Genomic DNA, 17,183 nt, shown 5'->3' with positions numbered 1-17,183 from the left:
CTGCAGGATTTTGAACGATAATCGTTCCATGTAAAAGCATGCAGAAACTGAATGAGAATCATCCAGTCGTTCAGTTTTAAGCATGCTTAAAATCCTGAACAACCATTGTTTAGGGTTAAACAGCAGCCCTTCAGTACTGAATGGCCACTGCTTACATTGAATAGAGAGGGGCGGGGGGAGAACAGGGAGAGAACTCCTCACCTCCCTGCTGGCTGTGGTGTGAGCCATCCAGCGATACTCGCTCCTGTGTAAAAGCATGTGAGCGAGTATACCCAGCGTGAGTGTCGTGCATTGTTTGTCCGACACTCGTCTTGTAAAAGGGCCTTAAGTCTAGCAATGTAAAGTGTGCCATACATTGCTATTTGTATAGAATATCTTTATACAGTATATGGTATTGTTCTTTCACTGTTCAACCTATTATTTACATTTCTCATTTAATGAAGTTTGTGGCACATTTCCTTTTTCATTATTGCAAATTAATAAAGTAACATTTATATTTAATGTCTTCTTCAAAGATAAACTTTTATAGATGTTAAGTAGAGTATATTTTAGAAGTAATTATCCAAGTAGAAATGAGTCTTACACTATCTGCGCAGACTATAAAGTGTTCCTTTATATACTCTTACATCTAGCTTACGACACAGGTGCTACATAAAGAAAAAGTTAAATTTGCCCATAAAGCTCTTATTGCCTAAGAAAATAAAATTGCATTGATTTCTCCATGGAAAAGAGTTGACTGCTGTATCATTTGTCAGAAGGCAAATAATGAGGAGCTATAATATACCAAGAGATCAAACTTTGTTTATCATCTGTAGGACTCCGTCTATAAAATCCTCTACTGGTTTACAGGTTTGTAATACTTTTAGCATCTTCTTAAAAAATGCAGTGAAGCATTTTGAGTTTTCTTTTCTTCTTTTGTGGCTTATGTGTCTTTTGTGCAAATCCAGGCCAAACTTCATTTTCTGAAAACATAATATTGCAAATTTACATTCTTCTACTGTATTAACTTGTAGTTACAGCTTTGATCTTGACTGGGAAAGAAACTTCTGATAATCTTATTTGTGAGTTACCCTAATCATTTGTTCTGTGCAAAAGCAGAGAATACTAATGCACATAACTAACGCCACCATGCACATATTCCTGAAAATAGAAAGGGCATTCATTAAAATACTGTCATTATTAGTCCCATTATATTTTTAAAAAAGATATCACAAAAAAGTGCGGTATATTCCACATGAGGAAATTACATTTCTACTAGGTTCACTTCTGTATTGCATGTTCTAGGGCAGATCTAGCATAAAACCCTAAATTAAATAGCGTCGCAAAACTGCCAGAGGGCAGAGCGAAAACCTGATGGACTCCATTATAGTCAATGGGGTTTGTCTGGTACTGCTTCTTTAAATCCCTGGATGAATCCGGCATTCTGTATTCCTGCTCCCAGAATGGAGATGAAAAATGGAGTGGCAAATGGCGGTGCATGCGTAGTCTTACTACAACAGCAATCTATCTATAAAGGAAATCAAAAAGATAAACATGTTTGAATTCTATTTATTATACTAAGTATATATACTATTAATTAGATAGAAATATAGATAGATAGATAGATAGATAGATAGATAGATAGAGTCTTAAGAAGATCGGATTTCTCGTGACAGATTTTGAGTTACACCATACATTATGTATACTGGCTATCTTATTTGAGACCAGTCCATGACTTTTCAATGCAGTTTTCGGTGGTTGTCTCAAAGAGGTTTTACTGTATACATTTGTTCTGAACCAACCATAAGCATTTACATAATAGCAGAGGTCCACAACCTTTTTAGGTCATGAGTAATGTCAGACTGTAGCACATAGGGACTATCAGTAAAATTTCTTCTGGGGCCACTATCCAACTACATATATCACCTAATCCCTGTTCCTAAATTTTACGGTGCCACATTCTGCATATACTCCAATGAAAAGGGGTCTGTTTTTGCATTATGCTTTGTTTCCATTGAAGTGCAGTATATATAGGATCAATGTTTGGCCATGTAATGCGAGCAGAGTCGCTAGAAAAATCTATAATGCTTGGACAGAAGGAGAGGGGACGCAAATACTTTTTCTTTCAGATACACCCTGCTGGGTAGCCTTTGAAATGTTTCAGTCTTTGGGGCCATTAGATAAAATACTTTCTGGCTTTTGCTTTGGGCTAGTGGCTCTCAAAGTTCTATGAGTGACGCATATATGCACATGCAGCACCAGGCCACAGACAGAAGCAAGAAGCTGCAAGATGATTGGCGTCACAGTGACACATTGAGTCTGGAATAAGTTGATCTTCAGAAAGAGTCCTACATCTAGTTTCTGCAAGTGCTTGTCCTTCTCTGAAGTAAGTCTGGCAAAGATTATTGAACAAGGAAAGATATTTAGGCCAAGACAAAGCCAGTGTCCTCAAAACTACAGTACCTTGTACGCATGAAAAGATGATTAAGACCCTTTGGTGTGAAAGGCCTATAGCTCACTAATCCACTTGACTGACTAGATTACGAGCAAGTTGGCCTCTGTAGCAATTCAAAAGGTTGTTCACAGAACCAACTTTGGACCGTAGATAGTTACAACTTTAACCCCTTCATGATGTGGCCCCTTTTTTCCCCATTTTCGTTCCCCCCCACCCCTTAAAAAGATCGTAACTCCTTTATTTATCCATCGATGTCGCTGTATGAGGGCTTGTTTTTTGCAGGATGAGTTGTATTTTTCAATAGTGCTATTTAATGTACTGTATAATGTATTAAAAAACCTTAAAAAAATTCTAAGTGAAGTAAAATGAAAAAAAAAACCAACATTCCGCCATCTTTCAGTGCGTCTTGTTTCTACGGCGCACAAACTGCAACAAAAAACGGGGGGCGTGTGGGACCCACGAACATCGTTCGGTGGATTTAAATGCCACTGTTAGAACTGACAGTGGCATTTAAAGGGCTAATAGCCGCGATCAGCAGAACGGACGATCACGGCTATTGCCCACGGGTGTCAGCTGTAATAAACAGCTGACGCCCGCGCTATATGAAGAGAGGTCACCCCGCGACCTCTCTTCATACATACCCCAACGCTCCGGGATGTAAATGTACATCCTGGAGTGGGAAGGGGTTAACAATGGATTGGTTCTAGTTGGCTGAAGATTTTGGATGATTACTGGGAATAGCTTCATCAGAGGTTGCCTTGAAAAACACTTGCCTAAGAAGGCCAAAAGTGCAGAGACCTGGACTTTGAAGTATTGGAGCTTACTCTTTTTTCAAATACTTCCTGCTAGTAGTATTGAGCTAACTTTTGAAAACTTTGATTTGTCTGTTTCACTGAATTCTGGAAAAAAGTTTTGTTTGTACAAATGAGTTCAAACCAAACTGGAATTTCTCTTATACCTCTGAAACTGGTGTTTCCCAGTAATAGCTATAACAGATCTTCATCTTTTAAAAAAATGTATACTCTATATAAATGTAGGTGATTAATATGAAGAAAGAACCCATACAAACACAGGGAGAACATACAAAGTTAATGCAGATGTTGCCCTTTATCAGATTTGAACCTAGAACCACAGTGATACCAAGCAATAATGCTAACCACTGAACCATTGTGCTTCTTCTTCCTCCTTTTTTCCCTCCTCCTTCTTCTGAAGAAGAAATCCACACAAACACAGGGGGAACATAAACTCTATGTGGATGTTATCCTTGGTCCAGATTTGAACATAGGGAATAGGACTAAAAGCTGGCATTGGAGGAGGTGCAACACTCCAGGTTAAAGCATGTAGGAAGTGACCAAAGGTGTGGAAAACTTCTCCTTTTATTTAATAAAATACATGAACAGCATATGAAGACACATTTCGGGGATAACCCCTTCATCAGTTTAGCTGGTTTTTAAAACAAACAAGCAATTTGTGGATCCCCAAAGGGTTAGTAATGAGATCCTCTTTGCCTGTGTGATGAGAGTCAGCTAGGTGGTGTGTCATCTGGTCAGGCAGTACCTTCACCAAATCATTCTACTCTTTTCACCTTATATGCAGATTCATCCTTTACAATTAACACTGTGGTATGGGTTTTGCTCCACCCATCTCTCTTTTTTCCTCCTCGTCCACAGATTTTAACATAGGACCACAGTTCTGAAAGGTAACAGTGCTATCTACTAAACCACTATGCTCTTCTGCCGTTTACCTTCTTCCTGCAGCGCTGGGGTCCTAGGTTCCAAACTGACCAAGGACCACATCTGCATGGAGTTTGTATGTTCTCTCTGTGTTTGTGTGTCTTTTTCAGAAAAATAATTGCCTTTATTTATACAGCACATACATTTATTAAAAAGCGAAAGAAGATGAACTGAGATGAACTTTTAGCAACATTTGACCAGAAACAGGGTTCACTGTTTTGGTTCGCTTAACACTACCTGTAGGAATTTGAGAATGCGTAAATACGATTGTTCCATTGCCATTAGCCTTCTCTGGTCATGCCACCAGCTAAAGGTGGAAATTCTATGGGTAAAAGCTTTATTTGTTGTTGCTTCTCAGGCAGTTAACAAGGTTTAGACTACTACATTTGATAAGCCCATAGTTACAGCCTATGAACGCCCATGTATCAGTTTAAAAAGTGAGCAGTGCTCAGTCTATCCACATTAACTGCCTAGATACAGCTAAAAATATGAAGATGTGTCCAATACATCCAAAGTCAATAAATTAAAACATACCTGCAGTTTCATTTGATTTTTCAGAATAAACTACTGTGTGAATATGAGTTACTAGTAATTATTAGGAAATTATAGTACCAGTGTTTCTGGTGGCACAATGCTCGTCACATACACACAGCTCTGCTACATGCACATCACAGACACATAGCTCTGCAACTAGTACATCATATATAGCTCTGCTGCATACATTTTTCATCACATACAACAGGGATCATACCCAGCACAGCAAAGTCCTGCACACACTGATCAACCCTTTGGTCATGTGACCCTGGACTCCTCCCACACCGATGACTGATCACATGACGGTGACATCACAGGTCCTGTAAGTACATGACTGCAGTCCAGCTGTGTAGGTTTTTAATAAAGTGAAGGACCTGTGAAGACATCACCATCATGTGATTAGGGACAGAGCTCAGAGCCCCGGTGACTGATCCCATGATGATTGCATCTTCACATGTAACTCGCACAGTCACTCACTTACAGACAGGTGGTCATTAGTATTCCATAGCAACTGAGGCCGCGGAGGTTTGTAGGGGATATAGTCCACCCATAATCTGCACAGGGATGCAGGACTTGTAATGACATCACTGTCATGTGATCAGGGACAGAGCATATGACTCACTTACTCAAGGACACAGAGCCCAGGTGACTGATCACATGACAGTGACATCATCACAGGTTCTGTAAGCACATGGCTGCTGTCAGGCTCTGCATGTTTTATGTTTTAGGACCTTTGATGATGTCACCGCCATGTGATCAGGGGTACAGCATGTAACTAACGCAGTCACTCACACAGTCACTCATGGAGAGGTGGTCGTTAGTATTTTGATAACACTATTTCTGGCCATTATATGACTTATAACCTGATCTTTCACCATTTTACCCTATGCAGGCTATATTTCTAATTTTTAATTCTCTCTGAGCTGGTGGAAGGAGACTGCTGCAATGTTGTCTTCTATATACTTCACAATAACTGTTTCATGGAGGACAATGAACAGCAGTACTGAGTAGTGTAGATGTGATTCCATCTGTAAATCACTCACCATTAATTCTAGCAACCTCATCTGTGTGTGTCTCTCTCCCTCTCCATCCTTCTCCTCTCTGTAAACTTCTATTGGCAGCACGAGTCAGAACTTTCCTCGACCTCCTGTGTTGCATTTTGTTATATCTGATACTAAAGATGGGTATCACTTGACAGCAGACAGTGAACAGCAAATTCGAAGAAAACAATGCCTCCAGTAGCAAGCATTTTAGATGGATGCTTCAGCATGTCATTCCAAGTAAATAAAGCAAGTTGCACTTTTGATAGCTATCACATTGGCTATGATATTAGCATCAGTTAAAATCCTGCATAGATACTGTGTGGCTCTATGACTGCATCTTCTGACATATGCACAGTGAAGCCAGGTGTATGCAACTCAACTTCACAGATGCACTACACATGTACTGGAAGATGTATGCAGAGGGCTGTGCGGCGTTTGCACAAGGCTTCAATGCCAACAGCACTCTTAACAAGAGACAGGGGAAGGCGGTGAGCATGAGGGGAAGACTGGGCTTCTATGATGACACAGAGGCATGGTGGCACCACTTCTTTGACTAGAGATGGCAGATTTACATATAGGGCATGTAACATTAAAAGCAAGAATTTTAGATGAAGCTAAAAGGCTCCATTAGTATAAAACTGCATAGTGGTATGGCAGTGAATTTCCAACATTTTTTCTTCTGACAGGTTCCCTTTAAACTGTATTCCTTTTGTATCAATTATGGTTCAGAAAATCCTGTTAAGTTACCATGATATGAATGCTGCTGTAGTGAGATTTTTTTTTTATAAAAACAAATTATTATGAAGCACAAACTCTTGGCATATTGTAGCTATGGGGAAGTAATTCCATTTTTGTTAGGCAATATGTCTTAAATCTGTTGTCAGTTTCTCACCAGCTTTGGTACTATGAATATGTTATAGATATTTTCTGCTTCTGTTAATATACATATGGTACAGTTCATAATGTATATTCATTTTACACAATAGTATTTTTTACATTCAACTTTCTATTCTGTATCCTGTAAAGAAACCTTTCCACATATGCATGTGTTGATATTCTGTCATTAGTAGTATTGTATCTTTGAAATAATATGCATTTATTTATAAGCTAATGACTGTAGCTCATCTGGATTCTTGACCATCATTGTTCTCTCATCTCAGCTAATCTGACTTTATTCAATTGTTCATGCCCTTTCGCATTTTGGCTTTCATACTTGACCTCTTTGACCATGACTAGTATTTCATACTTCTTTTTGCTGTCGTATTTGAGGCTACTCTAGACTAAATAATCCTGACCTGACAAAATGGCTGAGACTCTACCATTGCTACCAGAAACCCCTCACTCTCCCACAACGTTTTTCCTTTGTTTTCCCAACCAACATTACACAAGGAATCAGCTGTTAGATAATAACTAGAGATGAGCGAGCACCAAAATGCTCGGGTGCTCGTTACTCGAGTTGAACTTCCCACAATGCTCGAGGGTTCGTTTCGAGTAACGAACCCCATTGAAGTCAATGGGCGACCCGAGCATTTTTGTATGGGACCTATGCTCCGCTAAGGTTTTCATTTGTGAAAATCTGGGAAATTCAAGAAAGTGATGGGAACGACACAGAAACGGATAGGGCAGGCGAGGGGCTACATGTTGGGCTGCATCTCAAGTTCCCAGGTCCCACTATTAAGCCATAATAGCAGCAAGAGTGGGCCCCCCCCCCAACAATTTTTACTTCTGAAAAACCCTCATTAGCAAGGCATACCTTAGCTAAGCACCACACTACCTCCAACAAAGCACAATCACTGCCTGCATGACACTCCGCTGCCACTTCTCCTGGGTAACATGCTGCCCAACCGCCCATTTCAGTAATAGTAGCAGTCAAGACAGGCCCCAGTAACAATTCCAAAGCGGCAGTATAGAGGGAGCACAGTATTAGTTCCATTTCAGTAGTAGTAGCAGTCTAGGGTATTAATGAGCGACTACTACCCCCAGCAGACACACAGTAAGCTGTAGACGGTCACAGGCTTAGCTGGGTAATAATGAGCGACTACTACCTCCAGCACACACGCAGTAAACTGAAGACGGTCACAGGCAGCCCAAATATAGTATTTTTTTTCCAATTTTTGGGAAAAAGTCCACTGCCTATATAGCCTCTATATGGATTTCCCTGTTGGAGGATGACTGTGGTTATTGAAAGCACAGTGCAGCCAGAAAAAATTATGCGCAAGGCTGCACTAACACCTAGCTGGGTAATAGTGAGCGACTACTACCCCCAGCAGACACGCAGTAAACTGAACACGGTCACAGGCAGCCCAAAGATTTTTTTTTCCAATTTTTTTGAAAAAGCCCACTGCCTATATAGCCAGTATATCTCTTTTCCTGTACCACTGTCCCTGCCTCACCAGTACTGCCCCTATACTCAGTAAAATGACTGCAGACTAAGGACGCTATGGTCTGCACGCCCGATATACAAAAAAAAATGTGCAAAACTGCTAAAAGCAGCCTCAACAGTACTGCACACGGTCAGATGTGGCCCTAAGAAGGACCGTTGGGGTTCTTGAAGACGAAGATAACAGCCTAACACTCTCCCTATAGCAGCTACAGCAGGACGGAACTTTCCCTAATGTCTCTCAGCGTGCATCTGTGGCAAGCCGCGGCCGGCCCCAGTTTATATACTCGGGTATCACCTGATCTCCCCAGCCACTCACTGCAGGGGGGTGGGATAGGGCTGGAACTTCAGAGGAGGAAGTTGTAATGACTTCCCTGTGTTTCTATTGGCCAGAAAACGGCGCAAACTTTTCTGGGAAGAAAATGGAAGTGACTCGAACACCGCATGGTGCTCATCTCGAGTAACGAGCATCTCGAGTACCCTAATACTCGAACGAGTATCAAGCTCGGACGAGTACGCTTGCTCATCTCTAATAACCATATATGAAGTTCTAGGCTAGAAAAGTATCATGATACTAACTGAGGTAATTAAAAGGGGGTTCTTACAGTTGAAATATGAGATTTGATTTAACTATTTCTCTACATATCATTGAACACAGTGTTTTGTAGAGAATAGAATTTGTGGCTTCATTTGTATGGCAATTTCTAATATTTCATATCAAGTGATGTTAAACTGGAAGGCAAAAACGTTAATCAAAATAACATGATAACACGCAAGGTGGGTACTTATTTCACTGACCTTGGACGGATGGAAGGCTGAGTCAACCTTGAGCCGGCCAACTGAACCATGCGAGGATTGAACCCGCAACCTCCAGGTCGTGAGTCAGAGCTTAGGACTGCATTCTGCTGTCTTAACACTATAGCAAATACAATAAACTAAAATCCACAGCTAAGAATAGCATTCTACAGTGGGCTAGTCATCATCCCAAATCATTGAAGCAAGGTATTTCAGCAGGACAGTACTTCAGAGTTAAAAAAAAGAAGCCTTTCAAATTGCCAGCATCAGCTGCAGAGATAGACTCTTGGAAAGAAATTATCCTAGAAAAGTTTTAAAAAAGTATAATTTAGAGATTCACAAACAAGTACATACATAGTTCACCATTGTCTATGAATTATGGCAGAGAAGAGGCAAAAATGAAAGAAAAAAACATAAAATGTGACAAGGGATATTTGACACCAAAGCAAGAGAGATTAAACAGATTTAGAAAAAAAGATTGGCCTAGTTTAGTCCTTCCCAAAATCCGGTCCTCAACCCCCAACGAGTCATGATTTGAAGACATCTTATAGAGATAACACCTATGACAATGTCTGAGACAATGATAATAATTACATTGCCTGTGCAATACTGAAGAAATCCTGGAAACATGACCTGTTAGGAGGTTGTAAGGACTAAAGTTTGGGAAATACTGGTCTAGTTTATTGGCTTAGAAGGATCTACAAAGCCTACAATAATGTACAGAGAAGGAAAACATATTAAAGATCTGGTTAGGAGACAGATACAAATTAGTTGATTGATAAACTCATATGGTTTTGCAAGTGAGTACATATCAAGCATGCTTGTTTATGTCGTAGGTAAAGACATTTTGAATTGACAATCAATGGAAGGAACTATGAGATTAGATCAACTGCACTTCAAAGTGTGTTATCTATGCAGTAATATGTGCCAGTAAAAACAGTTCAGAGTTAAGGTGCCTCTATAGGGCTGATAGTCCCCTGAATATTCGCTCAAACAAGTGATTATGGGCAACTATAGCCCTGTGTACACATGGCCCCCAAACGAGCATTCAGTGAGAGAAGTTGCTCTAAAGTTGCTAGTTGTTTTGTTTCAGTGAGCTAAAGCGGAATAACTAGTAGTGAGCAATTTATCGCTCAGTGTAAACAGGAGTCGTTCAAGCTCCAAATAACTGCCTGTTTGCAATGAATGAAGGTGGGCGGCTAAAAGAGATCTCCGATGTACTAAGCCTCCATTCTCTGAACCATCTTGTGTGAAAGCAAAAAGTCATAGTTGCTGGAACAGCTTTTGAGTGCTTCTGCACCAGACAGTTGTACCATGAAAAGCTACACTTACTTCTGAGTTCTTTAACACATGCAATACATTTCATAAATACAGTATGACAAAGAATAAACCTATTATAAGACATGTAAGGTGTTTTTATTACAATGATCCCAAATCTATATTCTTTTTCTATATACAGTCAGTTGAATTTGGTCAAAGAAAAAGCAGTTTAGCTAAGTTTTTGCTAAAAGCCCGATAGATTCAAAGGCAGGAGTATAGATGTCTAAAGGTCCAAATAAATGACCCTTACATTCTTTATCAATTGAACTGACTGGAAATATGTAAAAGAGAGTGAAATGAGTAATAGCAATATTTATGTTCAATATTAATGCTGACAAATACATAGATCATATGGGATGATCAAGTGTCACTATCTGCAGGCAAGGCTAAGAAAATAAGCATGCATTATTCTATACATAATGAAGTGTTTTTCAACCTATTCAGTATTAACATTAAAGGGGTTGTCTTGCGGCGAAAGCGAATTTTTTTTTTTTTTAAATGGACCCCTGCATTATGCCCTGTGAAAAAGAAAGCATTTGTTTGTTTTTAAAAAGCACCTTGCACTGACCTGCATCAGCGTTCTGCAGCTTCTTCATTTCTTCTTTTAAAGATGGCGCCGCTGGTCTTCTCCCACGGTGCACCGCGGGTCTTCCCATGGTGCACCGTGGAGTTTCTTCTTCTTTCTTCAGCGTTCCACTGCCGATACAGCCACCTCATTGGCTGATCGGCACCACGTGACGGAGGTGGAGCTACGATGATGACGCGGTGACCAGCTCTCCGGCACGAGCGGACCCATTCACCAGGCAGAAGACCGCACAGCGCAAGCGTGTCTAAAAATGCCAGAAAACAGCGAAATTAGAAGGAGCCATGGAGACGTGGACGCTAGCAACGGAGCAGGTAAGTGAATAATTTCTGTATGGCTCATATTTAATGCACGATGTATATTGCAAAGTGCATTAATATGGCCATACAGAAGTGTATAACCCCACTTGCTGCTGCGAGACAACCCCTTTAAAACAGACATGTTACATAGAAATATTTAATCTGAAGAAATGTGAATTTGCACTTGTTTTGATTGGAGTAGAATTATTGATGAGCTCATTGAATAGTGTCTGGCAGAAATATACATTGTCAGTAGCATTAATGTCACCCAAAATAGGTATTGGCAGCAGCAATAATATAATTGAGTAGAGTAATATCAGACGAACATAAGTAGAGTAAGGCTGAGACTACCCTGAGACTTTCTATAATGCCGCTGATTGATTTCAAACTATCAACTTACAGCTGCAGTCCACAACATTGCAGACAACTTAATATATTCCTTTGGATAGCAGCTGTAGTTTGATGAGAATTAAAAATCAATCAGTTTTTAGAAGAAACTGTTCTGCTTGTGGAGATCTAGCTAGTGTAGGGAGTTTTACTGGCAGTGCTTCCTGGGAAAAAAGTATGCAAATTAGCATTCCTGTAGAAGGCAGAAAACGGCCTCTCCAGAAGCACTTATAAATTCCCACACTGCCAGTCAATAAGTCAATATCTGACCCATTAATGAGCGTTGAGACAAGGATATCAGCCCATCTCTGATAAATATAATACTCGTATGAAGCTGAGCCATCAGTAATCAGAACAGGATCGCAGCTGTAACTTACAGCCATGGTCCTGCTGCAACCACTGTGATGGAGCTCAGATGCCATTGTCTAGAGGGCTTGGAGAAGGAGAGGGCTCCCTCCTTCTCCCCATCAGCACTTTCGCAAGGAGATCATGTGGTGTTGATGGTTTCCACAGCAAATGGAGATCAGATCATGACCTCCGTGTCTGCCATGTGCAATGGGCTGTGAGTATCAGTTTATTAATGTATAGTAACTGCCTATACTGTCAGTGATGAACGGACAACGTCAAATAATACCCAAATGTCAAATATGTAGTACAGTGTATTAAAATGATCAAAGGATCTCATCTTCGAGTCCCCTTGTAGTATGGACAAATGAAGCAAAGCAAAACATGTTTTCACATGCAAACCAGACGCCACCAAAATATATATATTCAAAAAGCACACTTTTTCCAATAAAACACTATTATTGAAAACATGTTAATTAAAAAAAACACGTATTTGATATTGAAACATTCATATGGCAAACGCCGTTAAAAAGGTTGAGAAACTCCCAAAATTGCTGATTTTGATCCTCCTGACTCAGAAAAATAAAATAAAAAGTGATCAAAAAGTTGTATGCATCAAAAAATGGTACAAGTTAAAACATTAACTTGTCCTTCAAGAATCAAGGCATTATACAGCTCCACAATTGGAAAAATAAACAAGTTATGACTCACTCAATATGTAAATACAAAAAATATATTTTCTATGAAAAATTATTTTATTGTCCCCAAGTAGAAATGTAAAAAAAAATATATTTATATATATACCTATTAGAGATGAGCGAACGTACTCGTCCGAGCTTGATATTCGTGCGAATATTAGGGTGTTCGGGATGCTCGTTACTCGTAACGAGCACCGCGCGGTGTTCTGGTTACTTTCAGTTTCCTCTCTGAGACGTTAGCGCGCTTTTCTGGCCAATTGAAAGACAGGGAAGGCATTACAACTTCCCCCTGTGACGTTCAAGCCCTATACCACCCCCCTGCTGTGAGTGGCTGGGGAGATCTGATGTCACCCGAGTATAAAAGTCGGCCCCTCCCGCGGCTCGCCACACATGCCTTGTGAGTTAGCTGAGGGAAAGTACTATCGTGCTGGTGCTGCTGTAGGGAGAGCGTTAGGAGTCAGTGTAGGCTTCAAGAACCCCAACGGTCCTTCTCAGGGCCACATCTACCTGTGTGCAGGCTGCTGCTAGCAGTGTTTTTTTTTTCCTCAAAATCGGCAGTGCAGAGCATTGCACCCGGCATTAGGGACAGAAGTGGTGTATAGGCAGGGAGAGTGTTAGGAGTGAGTGTAGCCTTCAAGAACCTCAACGGTCCTTTCTAGGGCCAAATTTAACCGTGTGCAGTACTGTGCTGGCTGCTGTTAGCAGTGTTGCATTTTTTTTTTTCTAAAAATCGTCTGTGCAGAGCATTGCACCCTCCATTGATACTACAGGGACAGAATTGTGTAGGCAGGGCCACAACACAGTTATTGTTCATTGAATATACGCAGTGGGTCCTTCCCTTTGCTAAAAAGGACAAAAAATTATATTTGGCCAGCCTGTGTCAGTCCTAAGGTCTCCGTGTACGTGTGTGCTGCGTGGAGAACGTACAAAAATCAGACGCAACCAGCTACGGTTTACTGCAGGCTTGCGCCATTGTCTTTCCTGACTGGCAAATACCTGCTCTGCTGGAGTTAATAACTCTGCTACACTAAAGTTGTGTGTCACTTTTTCAGGGCCACACTACAGTTCTAAAAGTTATTGTTCATTGAATATACGCAGTGGGTCCTTCCCTTTGCAAAAAAGGACAAAAAATTATATTTGGCCTGCCTGTGTCAGTCCTAAGGTCTCCGTGTACGTGTGTGCTGCGTGGACAACGTACAAAAATCAGACGCAACCAGCTACGGTTGAGTGCAGCCTTGCGCCATTGTCTTTCCTGACTGGCAAATACCTGCTCTGCTAGAGTTAATAACTCTGCTACACTATAGTTGTGTGACACTTTTTGAGGGCCACACCACAGATATTAAACTTCTTGTTCATTGAATATACGCAGTGGGTGCTTCCCTTTGCAAAAAAGGAAAAGAAATTATATTTGGCCTGCCTGTGTCAGTCCTAAGGTCTCCGTGTACGTGTGTGCTGCGTGGACAACGTACAAAAATCAGACGCAACCAGCTACGGTTTACTGCAGGCTTGCGCCATTGTCTTTCCTGACTGGCAAATACCTGCTCTGCTAGAGTTAATAACTCTGCTACACTATAGTTGTGTGACACTTTTTGAGGGCCACACCACAGATATTAAACTTCTTGTTCATTGAATATACGCAGTGGGGTCTTCCCTTTGCTAAAAAGGAAAAGAAATTATATTTGGCCTGCAGGCTTGCGCCAATTTATTTCCTGCCTGGGAAATCAAATCACTGGTAATACAGCATGCTGAGGGGTAGGGGTAAGCCTAGAGGACGTGGACGTGGATGTGGCCGAGGACGCGTAGACCCAAGTGAGGGTGTGGGCACAGGCCGAGCTCCTGATCCAGGTGTGTCGCAGCCGACTGCTGCGCGATTAGGAGAGAGGCACGTTTCTGGCGTCCCCACATTCATCGCCCAATTAATGGGTCCACGCGGGAGACCTTTATTAGAAAATGAGCAGTGTGAGCAGGTCCTGTCCTGGATGGCAGAAAATGCTTCGAGCAACCTATCGTCCAGCCACAGTTCTGCGCCGTCCACTGCTGCAAATCCGAATCCTCTGTCTGCTGCTCCTCCTTCCTCCCAGCCTCCTCACGCCACTACAATGACACCTGCTCAGGAGCGGGAACACTCCCAGGAACTGTTCTCGGGCCCCTGCTTAGACTGGGCAGGAGTGGGTCCTCTCCCACCAGAGGAGTTTATCGTCACTGATGCCCAACCATTCGAAAGTTCCCGGAGTCCGGGGGAAGAGGCTGGGGACTTCCGCCAACTGTCTCAAGAACTTTCTGTGGGTGAGGAGGACGATGACGATGAGACACAGTTGTCTTGCAGTGAGGTAGTAGTAAGGGCAGTAAGTCCAAGGGAGCAGCGCACAGAGGATTCGGAGGAAGAGCAGCAGGACGATGAGGTGACTGACCCCACCTGGTGTGCAACGCCTACTCAGGACAGGTCTTCAGAGGGGGAGGCAAGGGCAGCAGCAGGGCAGGTTGCAAGAGGCAGTGCGGTGGCCAGGGGTAGAGGCAGGGCCAGACCGAATAATCCACCAAGTGTTTCCCAAAGCGCCCCCTCGCGCCATGCCACCCTGCAGAGGCCGAGGTGCTCTAAGGTCTGGCAGTTTTTCACAGAGACGCCTGACGACCGACGAACAGTGGTGTGCAACCTTTGTCGCGCCAAGATCAGCCGGGGAGCCACCACCAACAGCCTCACCACCACCAGCATGCGCAGACATATGATGGCCAAGCACCCCACAAGGTGGGACGAAGGCCGTTCACCGCCTCCGGTTTGCACCGCTGCCTCTCCCCCTGTGCCCCAACCTGCCACTGAGATCCAACCTCCCTCTCAGGACACAGGCACAACCGTCTCATGGCCTGCACCCACACCCTCACCTCCGCTGTCCTCGGCCCCATCCAGCAATGTCTCGCACCGCACAGTCCAGCCGTCGCTAGCGCAAGTGTTGGAGCGCAAGCGCAAGTACGCCACCACGCACCCGCACGCTCAATCGTTAACCGTCCACATAGCCAAATTTATCAGCCTTGAGATGCTGCCGTATAGGGTTGTGGAAACGGAGTCCTTCAAAGCTATGATGGCGGCGGCGGCCCCGCGCTACTCAGTTCCCAGTCGCCACTACTTTTCCCGATGTGCCGTCCCAGCCCTGCACGACCACGTCTCCCGCAACATTGTACGCGCCCTCACCAATGCGGTTAGTGGCAAGGTCCACTTAACTACGGACACGTGGACAAGCACAGGCGGGCAGGGCTACTACATCTCCCTGACGGCACATTGGGTGAATTTAGTGGAGGCTGGGACAGAGTCAGAGCCTGGGACCGCTCACGTCCTACCCACCGCCAGAATTGCGGGCCACAGCTCGGTGGTGGTATCTGCGGCGGTGTATGCTTCTTCCACTAAAGCACCCTCCTCCTCCTCCTCCTCCTCAACCTCTGTCTCGCAATCTAGATGTGTCAGCAGCAGGACGTCGCCAGCAGTCGGTGTCGCGCGGCGTGGCAGCACAGCGGTGGGCAAGCGTCAGCAGGCCGTGCTGAAACTACTCAGCTTAGGAGATAGGAGGCACACGGCCCACGAATTGCTGCAGGGTCTGACAGAGCAGACGGACCGTTGGCTTGCGCCGCTGAGCCTCCAACCGGGCATGGTCGTGTGTGACAACGGCCGTAACCTGGTGGCGGCTCTGCAGCTCGGCAGCCTCACGCACGTGCCATGCCTGGCCCACGTCTTTAATTTGGTGGTTCAGCGCTTTCTGAAAAGCTACCCACGCTTGTCAGACCTGCTCGTAAAGGTGCGCCGGCTCTGCGCACATTTCCGCAAGTCCCACACGGACGCTGCCACCCTGCGCACCCTGCAACATCGCTTTAATCTGCCAGTGCACCGACTGCTGTGCGACGTGCCCACACGGTGGAACTCTACGCTCCACATGTTGGCTAGGCTCTATGAGCAGCGTAGAGCTATAGTGGAATACCAACTCCAACATGGGCGGCGCAGTGGGAGTCAGCCTCCTCAATTCTTTTCAGAAGAGTGGGCCTGGTTGGCAGACATCTGCCAGGTCCTTCGAAACTTTGATCAGTCTACCCAGGTGGTGAGCGGCGTTCAGGAGGAGGAGGAGGAGGAGGATGAGGAGGATGAGGAGGAGGGGAAGAGACAGCTTGGCCCACTGCTGGGGGTACCCATGCTGCTTGCCTGTCATCATTTCAGCGTGTATGGCCTGAGGAGGAGGAGGAGGAGGAGGATCCTGAAAGTGATCTTCCTAGTGTGGACAGCCATGTGTTGCGTACAGGTACCCTGGCACACATGGCTGACTTCATGTTAGGATGCCTTTCTCGTGACCCTCGCATTCAACGCATTCTGGCCACTACGGATTACTGGGTGTACACACTGCTCGACCCACGCTATAAGGAGAACCTTCCCAGTCTCATTCCCGAAGAGGAAAGGGGTTCGAGAGTGTTGCTATACCACAGGACCCTGGCGGACAAGCTGATGGTAAAATTCCCATCCGACAGCGCTAGTGGCAGAAGGCGCAGTTCCGAGGGCCAGGTAGCAGGGGAGGTGCGTAGATCGAGCAGCATGTACAGCCCAGACAGTGCAACAGTCTTTAAGGGCCTGGCCAGCTTTATGGCTCCCCAGCAAGA

The sequence above is a fragment of the Eleutherodactylus coqui genome, chromosome 7 (genome assembly GCF_035609145.1).
Source record: "Eleutherodactylus coqui strain aEleCoq1 chromosome 7, aEleCoq1.hap1, whole genome shotgun sequence".
NCBI lineage: Eukaryota > Metazoa > Chordata > Amphibia > Anura > Eleutherodactylidae > Eleutherodactylus > Eleutherodactylus coqui.
This window is presented reverse-complemented; position numbering follows the sequence as displayed.